This window comes from Chiloscyllium plagiosum, unplaced genomic scaffold, assembly GCF_037043375.1.
Source record: "Chiloscyllium plagiosum isolate Xiang-an unplaced genomic scaffold, Cpla_swu_hap1 HiC_scaffold_40, whole genome shotgun sequence".
In the NCBI taxonomy this organism is placed as follows: domain Eukaryota; kingdom Metazoa; phylum Chordata; class Chondrichthyes; order Orectolobiformes; family Hemiscylliidae; genus Chiloscyllium; species Chiloscyllium plagiosum.
This window is the reverse complement of record NW_028270178.1, coordinates 56161375-56179733: the sequence shown is the minus strand read 5'-3', so window position 1 is coordinate 56179733 and position 18359 is coordinate 56161375.

The window sequence follows — 18359 nt, the reverse complement described above, 5'->3', positions numbered from 1 at the left end:
GCAGTTTGATACAATTGAGTCTTTTGTTTGGCCATCTCAGAAACTATTGAAGAGTATATCACATGTCTGTGTGTCTGGAGTCACTTTTAGGCCAGACCAAGAAAACACGGGAGATTCACTTCCTGAAAGTACATTGGGGAAGCAAATTGGTGCTTATAATTGACATTGGCTTCAAGGTCATTATTACTGACTCAAGATTTTAGATCTCGATATTTTATTAATTGTTATTAACTTCCACCAGCTGCCAGAGCATTATCCTGGTCTGAATTAGAAATCCAGTGATATTTCCATCTCCACATAGTAACCTGTCGCAGACCACACTGAGCAGTTTATTTCTGTGCTGCTTGACAACTCTGTCAAAAAGAACTCCCAACAAGTTGACTGTCAATATGGAATTGAGGGGGTGATGTTGGTCACACTGTAATTATTCTCCTCTTAAGGGACTTGTTATAGTTGAGTAATTTTCCATATTGCCATATAGATTTCAGAGTTGGAACTGGAATGAAACAGCTTCCCCAGGGACACGGCTTGTTGTACATTGCCTTTGTCATATCTACTGTTTTCAGATGTTTCTTCATGTCACATAGAGCGAGTCGATTGTTTGAAAACTGCCATCTGTAATTCTGTGGGCATCCTGACGAGGTGAGGTAGATCATTGACTCATTACTTCTGGCTGAGTATGTCGCAGACAACTACATGCTTGTCTTTTGCACTGATGTGCAGGGCTGTTCCATTATTAAGGACGGGGACATGTGTTGGGTCCTGTCCTGCAGTGAGTTGTTTAATCCATTAACGACTGGATCTGGCAGGACTGTAGAGCTTCGAACTGGTCTGTTGGTCTTGCTATCATTCTGCCCTCCCTATCGGATGGTAGTTCTGCTGTTTGGAATGTAAACAGTCAAGTGTGTTAGCTTTATGGTTTGCCATCAGTTTTAGATACACATAGTTCTGCCCTGGCATGTTCACCACACTCGTCGCTGAAGCATAGCTTCGCTTATTAGTAATGGTAGACTGAGGGATAATCCCAGGTAAAAAGTTACAGATTATGGTTGAAGATAATTTTGCTTCTGTTGCTGTTGTGGTCTACAGCATCACATGGAACACGCAGTTTGAGCTGCAATATCTCCAATACAGTTCTGCCGCCAGTTCACACCAAGTCCCACTCACCGATCAGCCATGTACTCCATGGCCTACTCTGGTTTCTGACGTGGCACACTTCCAATTTTATATTCTCATTCTACTGAGGGTCTCTCCATGGTGTCACATTTACAATTTGTCTCATAGCCCAACACTCTTTAAAATAATCATCTGAATTCTTACCTTTCCAGTATGTGCTACCTTCTGTGTTTAGAGTGAATGCGTGTCCCTCGTTTCTCTCCCTGACTAACAGTAAGAACTCTGTAGTTTCAGTGATGCCACCTTTACGTCATTTCAGAGATACGGAAATTGTGCACCTTGTGTTATCTTTCACTTCCCGGTATATGCGCTCCAGGTTGAACAGGGCGTTTGAGCCACGTTGACACATGTCTTTGAAACGTGGTGAAAATCAGGTCTGGCAGCATCAGTGGAGTGAAAGCAGACTTAATCATTTGGGTGTACTGACCATTCTTCAAGCCTCATTTTTTTTTGTTCTCGTTTCAGATTTCAAGTATCCAAAGTTATTTGTTTAATTGAAAATGTGCTTTTTTCATTTCTGGAGAAACACAGCAGATCTAGCAGCATCTGCGGAGAGAGAGAAACACAGTTAGCATTTCAAGTCCAGTGTGACTCCTCTTCAGAACATTAAAGGATTGGAAAATGGGCTTTTAACTCCATTGGCGGAGGTAGAGGAGGGGTGACGGGAAACAAGATGGTGTGGAGAAACAATGCCACTGACAAATTGACTTTTATTTCTGGTAAAAGAGAATCAAATGTAAAATAAGTATTAATTATATTGTGAAGGGGGTGGGAATGGGTTCCTTAATTAAGTGCAAGACAAACGATTCACAAACAGGACAAGTTCATTGGGAGACCAGGAGAAAGAATGTGTGAAGAATGGAGAACAGCCATAATGCGGTCAGGCTGTGGAAGTATGGAATTGAATAAAAACTCCTTCAAGATAGAACGTACCAAGGTCTAAAGTGAGGTGTTACTCGAGGTTGAGTTAGAGCATTACAGCAGCCCAGGACTGAAATGTTAGCATGACAGTAAGGTAGTTTATTGAAATGGGAAGCAATGAGAAGGTTAGGGTTATTCCCACAGACAGAGTGGGAGTGGTCCTCAAAAGAGTTTCTGTTTGGTCTCCCCAATGTCAAGGAGACTGCATTGTGAGCAGCAGTGACAGGAGACTGGATTGAAAGAGTACAAGTGAAATGCTGCTTCATCTGGAAGGTGTGTATTGGGTTGTTATGAAATAACGAATGTGTCCGCGATCTTTTCAAATGTCCAACTTTATTTCTTCTTATATGTGGACCTCCTAGTTCCACAGCTTGGAGAGAGAAAGTACTAGAGGTGCGGGAGGCCAGAGTTAATAAACATGGAGCTGGATAAACACAGCAGACCAGACAGAATCAGAGGAGCAGCAAAGGCACTATTTTGATCTAGGACCTTTCGTCAAGACTGATGAGGGGGAGGGGAGCCCAGAAATGGAGTGATGGGATATGGAAGGGTGGCGGGTAGGTATGGTGTTGGTAGGCACATGCAGGTATGAGGTTACTGTGATTGGTCAGTGGGAAGGATGGAGCAGATACAGGTGTGTCTGGTCAGGGAAAAGGGATATGGGATAAGGCTGTGGGTGGAGGGCGATTGAAGCGGCTTCAGTCAATATTGAGGCCATTGGGCTATCAGCTTCAAAGGTAAACTCTCAGGTGGTGTTCCTCTGACAGTGGACAGGCTAAGGATGGGCATGTCGCCGGGCGAGTGGGAGTGGAAATTAAAATGAATGGAAACCCGAATGGTCGAGTTGTTTGTTTCGTGCAGAGCACTAATATTCCACACAGAGCCTGATCCTGACCCACCGAGCTCGTCTCCAACTCCCAACGTGGTCTCCTCTATGTTGTGGACACAAAAGGGAGACTCAGGGACATATTCATGGAACATCTGCTCTCTGCACGCTTTAACAAACTCAGCATTCCAGTTGCCATCCATTTCAATCACTCCCCTCCCCTTGCTCATCCAGCAGCAGGTCCATATTTGGCCTCCACCACTTGCAGAGTGAAGCCAAACAGAAACTGGGGAACACAACTTGATATTTCAGCTGGAGAACTTACAGATCAATGGTCTCAATATTGATTTCACTGGCTTCAAATTTCTCTACCCACAGCCTTACCCATGTCCCCTTCCCTGACCTGACCAAAGCTGTCCATCTTCCCATTCGTATATCATATGTATTGGCTACATAGTTGCACGTTGAGAACTTATCAGCAACAAATTTTATTGTGCTTTTTATGCATTCCTTGTTGTCTGTTTACTGACAAGCTTATCTCAACATTCTCACTGCAGGATCTAGGAAATAGTCTTTTTGTCACTAATGCTCCTGTCTGCTTAGAACTGATTTCCTTTGTTTTAACCGTACTTTCACCTTTGATATTCGCAAGACATTGTTAACGTAACTCTTGTTATGCTGTAGCTTAATCACACCATTTCCAATATACTTCACAACTTCCTTGTTTTTATACTGCACACATCTATGCATAAACCCCAAGATCCAATAAGTCCTTCTATAATTTCCTGTCTTCTGTGTCCCTCTCTCCTTAAACGGGGAGGTTACATTTACCAGTCCTCCATCACTCCAAAGTTTCCTGAAAGATCATCAGCAATGCCTCCACAATTCCCTTCGCTATCTCTTTAGAACTACGTGCTGTTGTCCAACTGGTCTCGCTGATTGATTCAACTTCACCTTCCCCAGCACCTTCACCTTACTGAGGTCAGTATACTCACCTCTATACCCTGACTGTCTTGACGTTCTGGCATTTTGCTGGTGTCTTCCACCGTGAAGACTGATGTAAGGTTTCTATTCAATTCCTCTGCCATTCCATTGCTTCCCATAACTACTCAAGCCTCATTTTCCAACAGTCCTTTGTTTGTTTTTTACTCCCTGTCGACCTTGTTATATATCTAAAAATCGCTTTCCATATTCTTTTACACGATTAAGAAGCATAATATTATATTTCACCCTCTCCTCCCATTTGCTGTTATTAGTTATCCGTGCTGGAATTTGTAGACTTTGTAATCATTTGATTCCAAATAATCTTCACCACATTGTGTGTATTTTCTTTTGTTTAGGGCAGTCCAAAAACTAGAGCACATAGATTGAAGGTGAGGGGAGAAAGATTTACAAGGGACAAAATTGGAACTTTTCACAGAGTGTATGGAATGAACTTCCAGAGGAAACGTTGGAGGCTGGGACAGCTACAGTATTTAAAGCCATTTGAATGAAGCCATTTGAGTGAACACGAAGGTTTTATGGGATATGGGCCAAGTACTGGCAAATGGAACTTGATTAATTTAGGACACGTGGTCAGCATGGACATGGTGCACCAAAGGGTCTGTTTCCGTGCAGTATGACAGAATAATGCCTTCTTTCCAATAGCAAGTACAGTGAAACATCTTTGCAAATCTTCTAAAGCGATTGAGTATATTTATTTTTGGGTTTATGGAATCACAGCCCACAATACATCAGATGTTGACTCAAAAATCCCCTGTACAGATGCAGTAAAACATCCTGATAGCCTTTGCATGAAGCAATCATTCAATATACCTTCCTAATTACTTGCTGCATCTGCATACTAACCCCGTGTGATGTATGTACCAGGGTGAACAAATGCCTTTGAACAACTGAGTTTTGTGATCTCTCTTCTTTTAATTAGTTTACTGTTGTTTTACCCTTCTGCCACAGCACAAACTTCAGTAGCCCTTGTTATCCTGTTTCTGCTGAAGATTTGCACACTAACCTTCCCTGTCTATTTCACATTACAGACTCGCTGCCTCAATTTGACATCTTATCGAATGACTATCTTAGTCGTTGAGCCAATTGAGTTCCATCCAATCAGTTCCCACACGCAAATCATTGACAGATTCTACATAGCTTTTGATGTTGCTCTGATCTCTAAGGCACTTCACCAAGTTAAAGATTTCCAACCCGAAAGTAAACATTTCTCCCGACTATCTATTTTCTGGTAGTTACCCAGGACTCCCCTGTTCCTGTGTAGCAACCTAGAAAGTATGTGTGACCTCCTCTTGTGCTGGGTAATGTACTGAAATGGCTGAAGAGCTTCATTCTATTCCTTTGTAAATCCTTAGAGGGGCAGAAAGGTCTCCTCATGTCTCATTAAATCGATCCTGAATGGCTGAATGCGATCTTCCTCACCTTCTGTAACAGCATTGTGGGGTTGAGTGAGTGAACAACACATGAAACAAGAGCAGCAGGTGGCCATTCAGCCCCTCGAGCTTGCTGCACAATTCAGAATGGACGTTGTTGATGTGATTGTAACTAAGCATCCCTTTCCTGTCTGTTCCCAATAAGCATTGATTCTCTTGTTCATCAACGATCTATATAACTCCTCCTTGAATGTTTTCATTAACCCAGTCTTCACTGCTCCTTGGGCATGAGAAGAACACAGACCACACAATCCTAAAGAGAAAGGAACATCCCTTTCCCAGTCTGAAATAGGAATGCCCTTATTTCAAAATGAGTTCCCCTCAAACCAATCATCATTCTTTTGGCACAACGGTTGCGAACAGATATAGACCATTCCGCCCCTCAAACCTCCCCAAATTTCCATTAACCCTCGACAATCAAATACTGACCAGATTAACTTCCACTGAAGTTAAAGGAATTCCAGGTACAATATTTTCACAAGAGTTCAAGAAAATAGAACTGTGGACATTGAACAGTACAGCACAGTAAGAGCCCTTCAGCCCTCAATGGTGTGTCGACCTTTTATCCTACTGTAAGATTAAACTAAACTGCAGAGCCTTCATCCTAATATCATCTATGTGCCTATCCAAGAGTTACTTGAATATCTCTAATGTAGCTGATTCTACTACCACTGCTGGCAGTGCATTCTATGCACCTGTGTAAACAACCTGCCTCTGACATCTCCCCAAAACCTTCCTCCAATCACATTAAAATTATGTTTTCCTCATTTTTGCCATTTCACCCTCTGAAAAAGACTCTACTTATCCATTCTATCTGTGCCGCTCATCATCTTGCACACCTCTGTCAAGTCACTGTTCATTCTTCTTTACTCTAATGAGAAAAGCTAAAGCTCCCTCAAACCTTCTTCATAAGACATGTCCTACAGGGCAGGCAACGTGCTGGGAACTCCCGTCTTCACCCTCTCTAAAGCTTCCACATCCTTACTTTAATGGGGCGAACAGAACTCAACACAATATTCCAAGTGTGGTCTAATCAGGCCTCTATGGAGCTGCAGCATAACCTCGCAGCTCTTAACTCAACCCCCCAGCTTATGAAAGCCAACACATCATACACATTCTTAACAGCCCTATCACCTTGAGGGCTTTGGCAACTTTGAGGAATCTATAGACGTGGAACCCACGATCCCTTTGTTCCTCCACACTGCCAAGAATCCTACCTTTAACCCTGTAATCTGCATTCAAATTCAACCTTTGAAAGCGACTCTCTCCTGAAAATGGGAAAATGGAACAGAATCAGGCCACTTCGTCCATTGGATCTGCTGTGCCATTGGGTTAAAGCTGAAATGTTTCTCACCTACATTCTCCTGCCTTCACCAATGATCATTGATTCCCGAATTAATGAAAAGCTTATTCAATTTATCTTAAAGAAACTGTGTGCATGAGTGTGTGTGTGTGTTTGTTGTTGTGTGTCCATATCTGTATGTATATGTGTTGTGTGTTTAACATGTCTGTGTATGTTTGTGTGTATCTCTGTGAGACGAGGTCTTGCCGTTTTTTGGGGGTAAATCCATTGAAATTGAGATCAACCCCTCACCACCCCCCACACCTCTACGTCTGTACCTGTTAAGTTTGTAGTTACACAATGCCACCCTCTGCTCGCCTCCCCATGTCTTTGCACTAGTGTCAATTTTATTTTGTTTCTTTCAGTGAACATCAAATACTGTCAATCTCTCTCATTGCATGGCTGTTTGGTTTTTCAAATAACGTCTTTGGAAGCACAGAGCAGTTTCGTCTGATACCTAGCGATATAGTTCCTGAGATATTATCACCACCACTGAGTCAGGTTCAGGACTTTTCAATCTTTTTTCATTTACAATTTGTAGGAGTATATTGTAAAACATTTCAAGATAGTGAACGTGCAATATATTCATTGCATTGACTTACAAATGGTTCCGTCAACCTTGCTTGGATGCATTTGCGGTGGAAATATTCTTTAATTTGTGCACTCTGTGTCATGAATAATCTTCAAAGATAAATCACTTCCACATTGCAGAGCGACCATAGACATAACTTTACATGAACATTCTCCACTCTAAGGGTCCTCAGTACGATTACAATCCTCCATATACAAAACTGTGTGTGTGCGTGTGCAGATGGTTCTGTCAGTTTGGATGGCGCTATGAGCTGCCTCCCTCCCCCTCCCTCCCAGACTGAATTCCCTGATGGTTGTCACCCTGCGGTGCTGTCAACGCAGAGGAGTGTGAAGGCCAGCAGAGGGGGACATTGCATCACTTTAAACACCAGAGATGCTGACAGATCCTTTGTGCACATGGACACACAGATACACACAGAGACGATTACAGGCACGCAGACAAAATGCAGAGATGAAAACAGACACGCAAATACACAAAGAGACAAATACAGAGACACAGATATGAATACAGGTGCACAGGCGCACAGAGAGACGAATACAGATGTGCAACGACACACAGAAACAAATACAGGCACACAGAGACAAACACAGATAGGCAGATACACAACAGAGATTAATACAGGCACGCAGATACACATAGAGACGGATACAGACACGCAGATGCAGAGATGAATACAGACACGCAGATACACACAGAGGCAAATATAGACACGTAGATACACACAAAAACGAATAGACTCACACAGATGCCCATAGGGATGAATACAGACACATGGATACACACAGAGATGAACACAGACACACAGATGCACACAGAAACAAACACAGACCCGCAGGTACACACAGAGACGAATACAGACGCACAGATACTCACACATGAATACAGGCGTGCAGATAGACAGAGACGACACAGACATGCAGATACAGATATGAATACAGGCATGCAGATAGACATAGAGACGAATACACACACGCAGATACAGACGTGAATGTAGGCACACAGATGCAAACAGAGACGGATGCAGACACGAAGTTACACACAGAAACATGCAGATCGATAGAGAGATGGATAGAGACACACAGACACACGCAAGATGAATACAGACATGCAGATACACACAGAGACGAATAGAGTCACACAGATGCCCACAGAGAAGAATACAGACATACAAATGCACACAGAAATGAAAACAGACACACAGATACACATAGAGACAAACACAGACGCGCAGGTACACATCGAGACTCGCAGATACACACAGAGACGAATTAATGACACACACAGATGAATACAGGCACGCAGATACACATAGAGATGAATACAGACACACAGATTCAGAGATAAATGCAGACACAGATGCACATAGAGACGAATACAGAGACACAGATACACAGAAAGACAAATATAGACACGCAGTTACACACAGAGATGAATAAAGTCACAGAGATACCAACAGAGACGAATACAGATACACGTATACACATAGAGTTGAACACAGATAAACCGATATACAGGGACAAAAAGAGACGAATGGATACACACAGAGATAGGCAGATACACACAGAGACGAATAGAGACACACAGATGCACACAGAGATGAATACAGACACGCCGATACACATCGAGGTGAATATAGACAGTTGGAAACACACAGAGAAGAATACAGACATGCAGCTGCACACAGACACAAATACAGACACGCAGATACGCACAGAGGCAAATACAGACATGCAGAGACACACAGAGATGAACACAGATGCACACGCACACACAGATACCCAGTCATCAATACAGACGCACTACACCCAGTGCCACACTGACGTTTACATCGACATCGGGAATCTGCCAGTGTTTATTTTTTCACGTGGTGACTTTCTCAGTATTTCACTCACTCTGTGCGGCTTGTGTCAAAGTTTCTGCTGTTCCATAGGTAATTCTCTACATCCTCTCTATATCTTCCACCTCTTTCCTTTAATGAGGTGACTAGAACACGGTATTACAAGTGTGGTGTTATGACACGGCGATGAACCCTTCTGTTAATGAAACCAAATACTCAGAAAAGCTCACCTCGCTCAGAATCCGTTAAAGTCGAGTGACAGAGAGCTCGCAAATTCCACTACTTAACAGGAAATAATATCAATGTATTCCTTAATTCTAAAAATGAACATTGAACAACACAGTTATTCCCAACTCAAATCTTCCCTTTCTCTGAACTGTTTGTTATCTTCCTCCACCTTTAACAATATACTCTTCCAATTTAAAAAAAAAACTGTATTAAAATTACATAAACCAGACAGTGGCTGTAGTCTCCAATGCCCTCCTTCTTTCCACTGAATATCTCCCTGGGTCATGTTCTGTCTTTTAATGCAAGGGTTTTTCGTCCAAAAAATGAATCTTGTACAGAGAATGTTGTTCATGGCATACTCTCACGCTGTCAGTTTACTCTCGGTCTAACTGCCAAAATACGTGCCTCTTTATTCCCTCAACATCAGCTCATCTCCTTGATTTAATGTTGGCAAAACAATAAATTTAAAATCGATTGGGTATAGTATAGTGGGTCATAATTTCAACTTGATTGTTTAAATTCGAATAGTTGTCAAAAGAGCAACCACATCTCAATATATCTGTTTCACAGCCAGATGTTGCATAGTTTCAGTCCAGTACACTTTGAAAATACTAGCTAGTCATATAACAAGTACTTGCAAGCTCTCAATGCAGAACAGCACTCACCTTCATCACAGTGGGTTAAACTGTGGGATTATAGAGCTGCAGCATAACCTCACAGCTCTGAAACTGAGCTCCCGGCTGTGAAAGCCAACACATCATAAGCCTTCTAAACAACAGCATCAACCTGGATGGCAACTTTGAGGATCTATAGACATGGACCCGAAGATCCCGCTATTCCAGATTTATCTCAATCTGTCACTCATCAGCTCAGTTCTGTCAATGCCCTGTTGCAAGCTACAACAGCCCTCCATACGAACCACCAACTCCACCAAAGTTCGTGACATCGGCGAAACAATGAACCCACCCTTCCAATTCGTCATCCAACTCTCTTATTAAAAAAAAACACAAAGAGCAGAGGTCCCTGAACAGATCACCAAGTTAGTCACTAAGCTCCAGGCTGCATCTGTTCCATCTACCACCAACTTCTGTCTTCTGTGGGCCAGCCAATTCGGCATCCAGACATCCAGACCTCCCTGTAAGCCATGCCTCCTTATCTTGTGAATGAACTTACCGTGGATAACTTTATCAAACGCCTTGTTAAAATTCATATATACCACATCCACTGCTCTAATTCATCAACGTGTTTTGTCACATCCTTAAGGAATTCAATAAGATCTATGAGGCATGACCTGCTCCTCACAAAGCCATGTTGACTGTCTCTAATCATTTATAATTTTCCAAGTATTCATAAATCCTGTCTCTCAAATCCTCTCCAATACTTTGCCCGTTACTGGTGTAAGACTGGTTGGCCAATAATTCCCAGGATTATCTCTATTCCCTTTCTTGAACCAGGGAATAACTTTTGCCAGCCTCCTGTAATCTGCCACGACTCCAGTGAACAGTGAGGATGCAAAGATCATCGCAAAATGCGCAGCTTCCTATAGTATCCTCGGGCATATCCTGTTTAGCCAAATAAATTTATCTATCCGTGTGTTTCTCAAACTTTTCAACACATCCTCCTGTTCTAGCATATCCGCCTGTTTCATGCTGTCCTCAGAAACGTCAAGGTCCCTCGCATTAGTGAATACTGAAGCAAACATTCATTAAGAAGCTCCCCACCTCCTCCGACTCCTGGCGCAAGTTCCCTCCACTATCACTGATCAGCCCTACTCTCGCCATCCTCCTGTTCCTGACATAAGTGTAGAACATCTTAGGTTTTACCTTAATTCTACCCGCCAAGCCTTTATCATGTACAATTTTATCTCTCCTGAGTTCATTCTTCAGTTCCACCCTGGTTATCTTGCAACCTTCTAGAGCACTGTCTAACCCTTGCCTCCTCAGCCTTATGTATGGTGGATGAGAACAATAGGCCCGCTGGGAACATCAGGCAGCAGACCATCAGGGTGATGGAGCAACACATGCCATGTCTGAACGGCTCAGAGCGAACCCTCCAGTACACACGGTGTCACTAAGTCCTGTAATCCCTCTGTATTTCAGTAACATACTGCCTGCCGTTCTTCCTGGAAGAAAATGACAGGTTATATATGACGTTAAATCCCACCTGCCAAACTTTTATCCATCGACTAACTTGTCCATATCCATTTACATACTCTCCAACTTCCATTGATTATTTATTTTCCTGCTTATCTTAGTTCCATTGGCAAACTTAGTTACAGTATATTTGTTCCACTCCTCTAGATCATTGATATAGATGGTAAATAGCTGAGGTGACCCTCTTCGCTCTCCACTACAGCTCCAATTTTGGTGTCATCGGCAAACTTACTAACTGTACCACTTATGCTCACATTCAAATAATTTATGTCAATGACAAAAAGAAGTGAATCCAGCACCGATCCTTGTTGCACTGCACTAGTCACAAGCCTCCAGTCTGAAAAACAACCCTCCACCACCACCCTCTGTCTTCTATCTTTCAGCCAGTTCTGTATCCAAATGGCGGCTTCTCCCTGTATTCCATGAGATCTAACCATGCCATTCAGTCTCCCATGGGGAACCTTATCAAAACCCTTACTGAAGTCCATATAGATCACATCCATCCCTCTGCCCTCATCAATCCTCTATTTTACTTCCTCAAAAATCTCAATCAAGTTTGTGAGACATGATTGCTCATGCACAAAGCTATGTTGACTATCCATAATCAGTCCTTGCCTTTCCAAATACATGCACATTCTGTCCCTCAGGATTCCCTCCAATAACCTGCCCACCACCAACGTCAGGCTCACTGGTCTATAGTTCCCTGGCTTGTCCTTACCACTCTTCTTAACGAGTGGCACCACGTTTGCCAACCACCTGTCTTCTGGCACTTCACCTGTGACTATCCATATTACAGATATCTCAGCAAGAGGCCCAGCAATCACTTCTGTAGCTTCCCACATAGTTCTAGGGTACACCTGATCAGGTCCTGTGGATTTATCCACCTTTATCCGTTTCAAGATCATCAGCACTTCCGCCTCTGTAATATGGACATTTTGCAAGGTGTCACCATTTATTTCCCTACATTTCATATCTTCCATATCGTTTTCCACAGTAAAACTGATGCACAATACTCGTTTAATATCTCCCCCCCCCCCCCCCCCACCATACTTCCTGTGGTAGGAAAAATATCCTGTGATGTTGGATGTGTGAAAAAACCCGGGTCTGTTGGGTCGTTGTAAGCTCGTCATGGAGAATATACCTTTGGACTTTCTCACCAGTATGTTGCACCGAAAAGCCGATATAAGATATGGCAACCCTTTTTGGATTACCGCGATATAGGCTTCTCTGCCACTCTAAAAAAGGCTTTTATATAGCCATGACGATATTGTCTAATGAATTACATGTGAAGAATTATGAACGTATGAATGTGTATCAGTTAATACTCTCGAAGAACGAGAGCTATCATTTCGTTCTGCTGAGCCATATTACTTATTTATTATTTATTGTTTGTTTTTGTTTTGCTTGTGTCCGTTTCGAGACTTTAACTTATTTCGTATATACATGCACATGGGTGTAATTTTGTTCAATTATTTGAGTTGTTTTGTTAATGGTTTAATATAATAATAAAACTATCTTTTTCAATAGAAAAATGCTAACATTGATAGATTAGAGTCCCAAATAACTCTCATTAGAGAGACCACTCATGGTGGTTTACTTTGAAGGTCACCACACGGGTGATGGGGTGAGGTTGAGAGAGCGTCCCCTTCATGGTACCCTTTGTCAGTGTGGGGAATTGAACCTGCGCCGGTGTCCTGCCTCTGCATCACAAACCAACCATCCAGCCAACTGAGTGGGAGACTGTATAACTGTTGCACACAGAATCAGTCACAGAAAAAGGGCATTAGAATCTTTCATGACAATGTAAAAGGCATATTTGAGATTTAAAAAAAAAGTTCTCTGCTAGCGATTGTATTTTATAATGAGACAAGTGTTTGGAAGCTGTCTTTGTCTGAACACCGTAAGGTCAGACAAGTGAAATAACCAGAATGACTAATTGTGATTGGATATCGACAACCATAAAATAAGTGCATGTTTTTGATTGGTCTGTGGAAAGCCTGCTGACTGTTGCATGAATTTATAAAGCAGATGAAATATGTTGTAAGGAGAGTTCTTCGCCATGGGAAATGCCTTCTGAACACATGCTCGAAGAAACCCGGGGTAAAAAATGTCTGAGAATCGTCTGCTGGGTAACAGGAATATGGGGGTTGAATGACTGAAAGTTCCTCTAACATGGAGCTGGGAAAACCATCAGATCACCCCCGAATGTATTGAACGTTGGAGCATATTTGAAGTACTGAATGGCCTCATGATGGATTTTAATTGTGTGTGATTTGAAAAACGTACAACTCTACTCCATCCTCTTACGTGTTACACACTGGGGCACAGCCGTTTTCCTGAAACTGGGAATTAGTTGGAACAATATCTGGAATATTCCATTATTGGCATTCCCCAGAATATTCTATAACTATGTGGGGGGGGGGGGGGGCATTAGAAAGGCAAGAGAGAAAGAGAGGGAAAGTGCTGCATGCAGTAGTGAGAGTGGTGGAGCAAGAGCCTTGTTCGGGGGTCGCTGCTATAACAAATATACAGTGAGTGTGAGGGAGCAGAAAGAATACGGTGACCCTTATCCTGACAGAGTGGGGAATGTTATTGATGCTTGTCCTGTTTTGCTGGACATTTCTTCATACCCCAGAAACTGCTCTGAGCTGGGTGGTGAGCTCAGACCATGCTCGGGAGGTCCGGTAGTGTGGCCCCCTCTGGGAAGAGAATGGTCCCCTTTTGTACTAGCCCATCCACCAGGTCCTCCGTGCTGCTGTCGACAAACCGTGGTGTAATTTCCCCTTAGCTTGCCATGCTTGTGGAAACTGTGCAAGGCAGCTCCAAACTGCGAAAGTGCAACCATGTGCACATTGGCCTTTTAAAGATGGCTCCAGTGTCAGGGATCACGGAATATCCAGGGGCATCCGGGCGACTGTGAATACCTCCAGTCATGATGGGTGGGAGATCGGGCTGGTATGGTATCAGAGGGAAACTATGGAGTGGAATGTATAGTTAGTGAGATGGGTTTGGTAGCACCAGGAAACTAGCTCGGCCTTGTGCAGACAACCCCTCTGTCACACTCAATGAGAATGGCACTGAAACAGTTTTTAGTTGTGTGATTCAGCACAGTGAGGCGAAGATTATGCTGTCCTCGCTCCCAGTTACAAAGCTGGAGAACAAATGCTCATCCAAAACTCTTCTTCGCCTGAACTCACAGCAATATCTCTTTCACTCATAATTCTTCGAAATACTGACCCGTGTTGCATGATACCATCGAAATGTCTTCATTTCATCATTCCGAAATCTGTGAACATATCCTTCCATGATATTTTTTTCAGTGCACCACCCCCCCCCCCCCCACCCTGTCTCCACCCAAAACACACTAATTTACAGTCATATTGCACAAGACTGCAAGTATGACTGATCATTTGGCCCAGCTGGTCCATGCTAATCAAAATGTCCATCCAGACTCACCCCATTTCCCTGCCCTTGTTCTGTATCCCTCTAAACCTTTCCTATCTGTGTATTTGCCCAAATGCCTTTTCAATGTTGTAATTGTATCCACCACATCCACTTCCATTGACAGCTCAGTCCATATGCATACCATACTCTGCGTAAAAAAAGGTTACCCCTCAGTTTCCCTTTAATATTTTTAATCCTTTCCAAACATTAATGGGTGTCCTCTAGTCCTCGATTCCCCAATCTTGGGAATAAAATTTTGAAGTATTCACCACATGCACGCCTCTCATGATTTTATAAGAGTTACACTTCTATAAGAACCCTCTCACTTTCCTACGCTGTAAAGAAATTAGTCCTAAACTGTTCAACCTCTGTCTATAACTTAGAGCCTTTAGCCCAGGAAACATCTTTGTAAATTTCTTCAACATTCTTTCTTGTTCAATAGTATCCTTTCTAGGGCAAGGTGAACAAAACTGAACACAATACTCCAACTGCAGCCTTACCAACATCCTGTACAACTGCAACATAACGTCCCAACTTGTATACTCAATGCCCTGATGAAGACCAGTGTGCCAACAGCCTTCTTCTCTGTCCTATATATCTGCGACTCAAATTTCAGACAACCGTGCACCTGGTCGCCAATGTCATTTTGTTCCACTTACACACCTTAAGGCACTATCATTCGTCATTAAACTCCAACATGGATTTGACTTTCCAAAATGCAAGACGTCACACTTATCTATATTAAACTCCATTTGCTATTTCTCAGCACACTTCCCCAGCTTGTCAAGGTACTGCTGCAACTTGTGATAACGTTCCTCACTGTAAATGATGTCTCCTAATTTAATATTACCTGCAAAGTCACTAACGTTGCGTTGTGCAGTCTGGTCGAAATCATTGATATAGATAACAAACAGCAAGGGGCCCAGCACCGACCCCTTAGGCACTCCACTGGTAACAGGCCTCCAATCCGACAAGCATACCTCCACCATAGCCAGTTGCTTCATAATGTCAAGCCAATTGTATCGCTAATTTGCCAGTTTACCTTGGAGTCCATTCGATCTAACCTTCTAGAGCGGCCTACCATGTGGAAACTTATCAAAGGCCTTACTGAACTCCATATAGACAATGTCCACCACCCTGCTCTCGTCAACCTTTCTGGTCACTTTCTCATAAAAACTCTATCAAAATTTGTAAGGCATAATCTGCCACGCACAAAGCTATGCGAACTGCTGCAAGTCAAACTCCGTCTTTCCAAATGCATGCATATCTTATATCTCCACACCTTCTCAAGTGGTTTCGGAAACAGATGTGAAGCTTACTGGTCTATATTTCCCAGGCTTTTCTTTGCAGCCCTTCTGAATAAGGGCACAACATTTGCTACTGCCCAGTCTTCCGGGACCTTGCCCCTGAGCTATCTTCTCTCGCCCCATGCAGTGCTCTTTGTTGCATTTGGTCAGGATCAAGAGATTTAACTGACTTTGTGCATTCTAATATGTCAAACAGCACCTCTATTGTGATATAGACTGTACCAAGATATCGCAACTAACTTCCCAAAGGTCACAGGTCTTCCTGTCTTTCTTCATGATAAACGCAGAGGGGGAATTGAGGACCTCACTCATCTCTCGAGGTTTTACACATGCATGCCCATTTTGGATTTTGAAGCGTCCTATCGCTCTCTAGTTGTTCCTTTTCTTGATTATACTGAATTTGGATTCACCCTAATCTTCTCAGCCAAGGCTATCTCATACCCCCTTATTGCCTTGCTGCTTTCCTTCTTCAGTATACTCCTGTAACCATTGTGTTCCTCCAGGGATTCCCTTGGTCCCAGCTGCCTGTGCCTGAGCGATGCCTCTTTTTTTTTCTGGTCAGAGCCTCAATATCTCTTGTCATCCAGGGTTCTCTCTTCCAGCCTCACTTTCCCTTCACCCTCACAGGAACATATCGACCTTGAACTCGAGCTATCTTACTTTTGAAGCTTTCCCACTTTCCCGGGATCCTTTTACCTGGAAACACACTACTCCAATCAAGCCCTGCAATCCCCTGCCTAATTCCAACAAAATACGCCTTGCTCCAATTTAAAACTTGAATCTGTGGACCAATTTTCTCCCTACCATACCTATTTTAACATTAATAGTGCTCTGGTCACTTTTCCCAAAATGCTCCCCCACTTTACCTCCGTCACCTATCCATCCCTATTTCCCAACAGTAGGTCGAGTTTGTCCCTTCCCGAATAGGATACTCTATATATTGCTTGTGGAAACTTTCCTGAACACACTTAACAAATTACGTCCTATCTAAGTTCTTAACCCTCTGGAAGTCCCCGTCTATGTTAGGATAATTAAAATCACCTATTGTGACAACCCTATTGCTCCTGCAAGTCTCGGCAGTCTCCCTGCATATTTGTTCTTCTAATTCCCATTGATTAATTGAAGGCGTATAGTACAACCACTATAACATTACCATCCCACTCTTACTTGTTCGCATCATTTACAAAATCTAATTAGATATTATCTCAGTTACTTCATCTTTAAATACTAGAGTGATACTTGCCTTAATCAGAACTATTGGTATTTAAATTGTTTCCATTTACATCTCTTCCTCGCAGTGACTTTTTACATTCACAGCACCCCTTGTTCAAGGCACGGTGGAGATATGGAGCTGTAAATGGATGGGAACTGCACATCCTGTCTGTTCCAACATTGGCTGTAAGTTTCCGCTCACAGAGCTGCGATCTAATACAGTGTTACCGAACAATGCAACAGCCTGGGGTTATGTATGAATGAACCAGTGCGGACTGCACAGCTCCCCACGCTGGACATTTAGCCCAGGATTATAGATCCAGCATTGGTGTGGGCTGCACAGAGTTTCACTCTGGACATAGCTGGGGTGCATTTAGCAGACACTAGCCGGATCTACACAGTTCTCCATCCTGAATATGTAATGGATGGTCTTGTTATGTGAGTTGGATTGCGAATGTGAGAGAACTAAACATCTGGCAATGCCTTTATTTTGTGATTTAATTTTTGTGATTGGACTCTTCAAATCCTGACTCATCCGGTTCGACCCATCTCTCTGGATGAGTCATGGTAACTGTTGTTACAGAATCTGTGTCGGCAACATGACCAAAATTTGGAGCAGAGGCTACAGAGAGGACAGTCTCCGTAACATGTAATGTGGGAATCACCATTAGATCAGCCGTGGTCTTAGTGAATGTTGGGGCAGTTTATTCATATATTTCTGTATGTTCCAAGCAAACTCTCCTTCTCTCCCAGTGTCCCATTCTGGTGGGGAGTGAGTAACGTCCTCCTGTTCCTGCGTAACAGGATCCTCGGGCCTCACTAGCCTCCAGATTTCCCTGTGCCCCAGTTTTGAGCAGTTGAGTGACTGCTTCCTGTCCCTGTGTCC